This window comes from Anas platyrhynchos, chromosome 3 (assembly GCF_047663525.1).
Source record: "Anas platyrhynchos isolate ZD024472 breed Pekin duck chromosome 3, IASCAAS_PekinDuck_T2T, whole genome shotgun sequence".
NCBI lineage: Eukaryota > Metazoa > Chordata > Aves > Anseriformes > Anatidae > Anas > Anas platyrhynchos.
In genome coordinates this window covers 41,840,377-41,845,900 of record NC_092589.1, presented here as the reverse complement: position 1 = coordinate 41,845,900, position 5,524 = coordinate 41,840,377, and the positions used below count along the sequence as shown (strand labels likewise).

At 41.0% G+C, this 5,524-nt stretch overlaps 1 non-coding gene across 1 annotated transcript; it reads left to right on the top strand.

Moving 5' to 3' along the window:
• Positions 1-656: 656 nt before the first annotated feature.
• On the top strand, positions 657-728 carry TRNAM-CAU (transfer RNA methionine (anticodon CAU)). The gene has a single exon. It is a non-coding gene; the product is annotated as a tRNA-Met (tRNA).
• The last annotated feature ends 4,796 nt before the right edge of the window (positions 729-5,524 follow it).

Here is a 5,524-nt window from a genome sequence, read left to right as displayed (position 1 = left end):
CTTTAAGAGGATGTAGGATTGCCTTATGTAGGAAGATGCTTGCAGGATTGGATGACATTTATTTAGAAGATATGGGTCAAAAGTGATAAGACTAAATGACATATTAGAAGAAGGCTGCTCACTGTTTGGGGAATGAAATACTAAAATAGCAATCCTAATATTGCAGTGGAAGTAAGGAACCTAGGTGACTTGAAATATGGTATTGAAAGAATGGTTATAGGGCAGTTGTTTTAGGCTTAGAAATGCAAGACTGTAGTAGGAATATCCCTAACACACAACCAAATTCTTCTTTAAGGAAATTCTGCTCCTTTTGTAGCTTTCTGGCCTGTTTTAATTTGATTCTGTTAATAGGTATTTTGCAGGATAAAACTTTCCATGATCTTCTGTTTCTTGGTCTTATTTTTATTCCTGTTCTGTTGCTTAGTGGGGTTTGTTTGTTTGTTTGTTCTCCCAAGTGTGGACTGCAGGTACATTTGGGATTTCAGCACACTACTGTAAGAAACTTCTGAAATGCCTGGCTGATACGGAGAGAGAATATGCTGTGCTGCTTATCAGCGATAAAATTAGGATTATCTGTCTTTCAACTCAGACTGAAGCTTTGCATCCCATATGTTACTTCTTTCTTTCTCCTTAGCCTTTTCTGATGAAAATCAAGCAGCAGAGTGGCGCAGCGGAAGCGTGCTGGGCCCATAACCCAGAGGTCGATGGATCGAAACCATCCTCTGCTAACAATCTTTTTTTTAAAGCTTAGACTTAGTGCATAGTGACATGGTTTAGTTGGTTATACTGGCAGTAGGGTGATGGTTGGACCAGATGATCTTGAGGTCTTAATGATTCTATGATTCCTCAGACTACCTGCATAAGTCCCCTCAACATATTTTCTGCCATTTTCCTGGACAATAGATCATAGAATCATAGAATATCCTGAGTTGGAAGGGACCCTTAAGGATCATCAAGTCCAACTCTTGACACCGCACAGGTCTACCCAAAAGTTCAGACCATGTGACTAAGCGCACAGTCCAATCTCTTCTTAAATCCAGTCAGTCTCGGTGCAGTGACCACTTCCCTGGGGAGCCTGTTCCAGTGTGCAACCACTCTCTCTGTGAAGAACCCCCTCCTGATGTCAAGCCTAAACTTCCCCTGCCTCAGCTTAACCCCATTCCCGCGGGTCCTGTCGCTGGTGTTAATGGAGAAAAGGTCTCCTGCCTCTCGACACCCCCTTACGAGGAAGTTGTAGACTGCGATGAGGTCTCCCCTCAGCCTCCTCTTCTCCAGGCTGAACAGGCCCAGTGCCCTCAGCCGTTCTTCGTACGTCTTCCCCTCCAGGCCTTTCACCATCTTTGTAGCCCTCCTCTGGACACTCTCCAACAGTTTCATGTCCTTTTTATACTGTGGTGCCCAGAACTGCACACAGTACTCGAGGTGAGGCCGCACCAGCGCAGAGTAGAGCAGGACAATCACCTCCCTCGACCTACTAGCGATGCCGTGCTTGATGCACCCCAGGACACGGTTGGCCCTCCTGGCTGCCAGGGCACACTGCTGGCTCATATTCAACTTGCTGTCTACCACGACCCCCAGATCCCTCTCTTCTAGGCTGCTCTCCAGCGTCTCATCGCCCAGTCTGTACGTGCAGCCAGGGTTTCCCCTTCCCAGGTGCAGGACCCGGCACTTGCTCTTATTGAACTTCATGTGGTTGGTGATCGCCCAGCTCTCCAACCTATCCAGATCCCTCTGCAAGGCCTTTCCACCCTCAACAGAGTCCACAACTCCTCCAAGTTTGGTGTCATCAGCAAACTTGCTCAAAATACCTTCTATTCCTACATCCAGATCGTTTATAAAAATATTGAAAAGTACCGGCCCTAAAATGGAGCCTTGAGGGACCCCACTGGTGACCGCCCGCCAGCCTGACGCAGCCCCATTTACCATAACCCTTTGGGCCCTGCCCGTTAGCCAATTGCTCACCCATCGTATGATGTTTTTATTTAGCTGTATGGTGGACATTTTGTCCAGTAGGATCCTATGGGAAACCGTGTCAAAAGCCTTGCTGAAGCCCAAAAAAATCACATCAGCTGGTTTCCCTTGGTCCACCATACGGGTGATCTTATCATAAAAGGAAATCAGGTTAGTTAGGCAGGACCTACCCTTCACAAACCCATGCTGGCTAGGACCAATATGGCAATGTCTTTGATTTGTAGTTCTGCTTGAATTGCTGTTGGTTTGTCTTTTTGTTTTCATGCAAGAGGTCATAAATTGATTTTTTTTGTTGTCAACATTTTGTGTATTGTTGTTAGTGTGTGTGTTTGTCCGCTTTTTTCACCATCTGATCGTGGTTTTCACACTGGAGATTGAAGGATTGAATGGTGTTTCTGGTATGGTTTCTGAGGATGTTCTTGGAATAAGCTTCATGAATACTTGTTCCACAGGTGTTAGGCTTGGCCCAACACTTCTGACTTTTTATCTTGAAATCACTGACTTGTCAGGCCTAAGTGAATAAGAATTGGAGACATTTACTTTGCGTTTTTTTTGACCATTGGGCTAGTGAGACTTGTCCTTAGTCCCCAGTTGTTCTCTATATGAAACAATCAAAACTACCACTGAGACAAACTGAGAATGACTTATGAATGATAATTTGGATACATACTTGAGAGTCTAATTTCACTAACAGAATCCAGTGGACATCATGATAAATATTCAAAATAATTGAAAATTGAAGTAGTGAATTTTTTCCATAAACAAAACCATTCCCCAAATATATCTCCTACAACGCAAAAGTTAATGAGAATTTTTATTAAGTTAGGTGATCATTTTGTTGTTTTTTTTTTTTGCAAAACTTTATTATTTTTGTTTTTTTTTTCTCTTGTCTAGCATCAGACCATAGAAGGACCGTGTTTTGTTCTGTCTGTAATCTCTGTGGGTGATGTAAAATATGAAATAACATGACTATTTCTGCAGTTATTGCTGTAATTAAGTTGTTTATTGAGAAAATGAAGATTTCTCTTGCTGCCAATTTTTTTTAAAATGCTTTCAGTGGGAGAAATGATAACTAAGCACATTTAAACCTAGGCAATTAAAATGAGTGTAATTCAGTAATTTTGGAGAAACATCCTTATCTCTGTTATTGCCTTTTTTCTTTTTGTATGAGTAAGTGACTTCCAGCTTGAAATTAGCTTCTCTAATAGCACTTGTTGCTCGATGAGGAATTTAAGAAATTTAAATAAGACTGAATTACTGTGAAGTCTGAAGGTGCCAATACCAGTTATTTATTCTATGGAGATCGTCTTCATTGGACTTTGAATAAGTTCTTGTAAGAATTTTGTAGCTTATAAAAAAAAAAAAAAAAGACCACAAATTGCTTTTACAGATGATTTTTTTTACTGCCTAATGACCCTATTAGAAAAATGTCAAATTCTTTTGAAATAGAGCATTTGAGCCATTTAAAAAAAAAAAAAACAAAAAAAAAAAAAAACAAAAAAAAAAACAACAAAAAAAAAAAAAACAAAAAAAAAAACATACGGCCTAAGTTACGGGTAATTTGGAAAACATAATGGAAAGCATGTTTTTGCAAAGTAGGTTATAGGATGTGTGCTGGTTTTATTCCCAGCCTTACAGAGTAGGACCTGAGCACTCATCTTAACCCAATTAACTGATCTATTGGGCACAGACACATGTACTTGAGTACATGGGAAAAAGAGCTGCCTGATCAGGGGCATTTTTGAAGTTGAATGTCAGAGTCCAGGGTGGCTCCGGAGCTGCTGCGAGTTCTACCATGCCATGGGGAGAGAGGTTTCACTGTGCAGCTCCATAGCTGCCTTTGTGCCACAATGGGGTTAGTAGCTCTTGTGCTTCTGGTTGCTTTTTGGAGCTGCTCAGGAGTCAAGCAAAAATACCCAGCTGTTCTCAGGACATTCAGGTTAAGTGTTTAGTGCAGCAAATGATCACTGTGGTACATTCCTACCAGAACAACAGATATGATGTGCACGTGCAACCCAATTTATAGTTCTCTAAAGGCCAAATAGCCATTGTTGTAATTTCTCTGTGCTCTCAAATTTGCTCCTGGCCAAATTCCTTCTTATGCATATGGCCCAGGTAATGCACCATGCAGAGAGAGTTGTATGGGAGCTCAACTGCTGTGAAATCCTTCCTGTAAGTGAGGGCAAGAATTTGGAGTGCAAAGCATTGGCTCTATTAAAGACTTTATGGAGTCCTAATTTGTGCTTTGTACGTGGGTCTAAATCTGCATGAATGCCACCAACTTTATGAAATTCTCTGCCTTTTAATGAGGACCCTTCTGTCAGTGCCCTGACAGTGCTCTGCCATCTCTGGAATATTCTTCAAAAGAAATCCAGTATTTGCCCAAAAGACCCACTGGTTTGTGAGTGTATCATGCATGCATTTTCTTGCACACCTCTCACTGTTTTAACTTTGATCTGGTGGAACTTCACATGAAGTTTTCCCCAGAGGATGAACGGCTTCTCTGTCTTGCTAGTTCTTAAAAAGAATGCTTTAAGAACAGTGCAAGACTCAGACCATTTGGGATGATGGTATCAGGTCTCTCTCATGGTGCTCTCTGTCTCTTCACTGAGGACACAGTGATTTGAGAACTAAATTCGAAGGATCAAAAAGAGTAAGGTGCTGAGTGGACAGATTGTTTGCCAGCAATCAAGCTTCCTTGAGTGTGCTATTTCAGCTCAGATTTTCATGTCTGCTACCATTTACTATATTTTGGTCATTAAATTATCAGCTTTCAAAATGAAAAAAGAGGAGGGGGGAAGAGCAAAAGTTAATGTAGAAAGCTGTTGCATTGTCTGACTGTGTTTATTTTTTTTTAAAGTCCCAACCATGGGTTGCATTCGATACCTGTTTCTTTCCAAAACTTTTGCTAGTCTCAGTGTTATAAAGCAGGTTACTGCTAGCATCCTGTTAACACATACATGTGTCTTCTGATTGTTCTGGGTAGATTTACATGTACAACCAGGGAGCAGTTCTCATAATGTCTCAGACTTATGTGTGTAAAAAATGTCCCTGAGTGTGAAAATGAGGAAGAAAATCCCCACTGCTCTAGTGATTTTGGACAGGGCTGGTACTTTCAAGTAACTATTTTCTTTCCTTATACTGTAAAACCTGGTAGCTCTTAACAACTGGAATTTCTTTTTGTACCTGTTTTTGCCAAGCTCAGTAACTAAGGGAGTCTGTGAATTGTGATAGCTTTCTTTGGGTCAGCTGACACAGCTGTCCGTGTGCAATGGCTATACCAATGCAGCTGACACAACAGCCATAGCTGTACAGAGTACCTAAGAAAGGGGTGAGCATTTGCTGAACTATGCTTGTGCTGTCTTCCCGTCTTTGCTGGAATTCATGGTGTCACCTGGTCTGTTCGTAGTCAACAATAAGAAACTTTTCTGTAAGCTTTTCTACACCAAAACTTGGTGGATAGTAGTAATTTTCTGAAAAAGAATACACTGAAAACAAAGAAAAAAAACTTTTGATTTGTAGTTGTTGTTGCCTTTTTTTTTTTTTTTTAGGT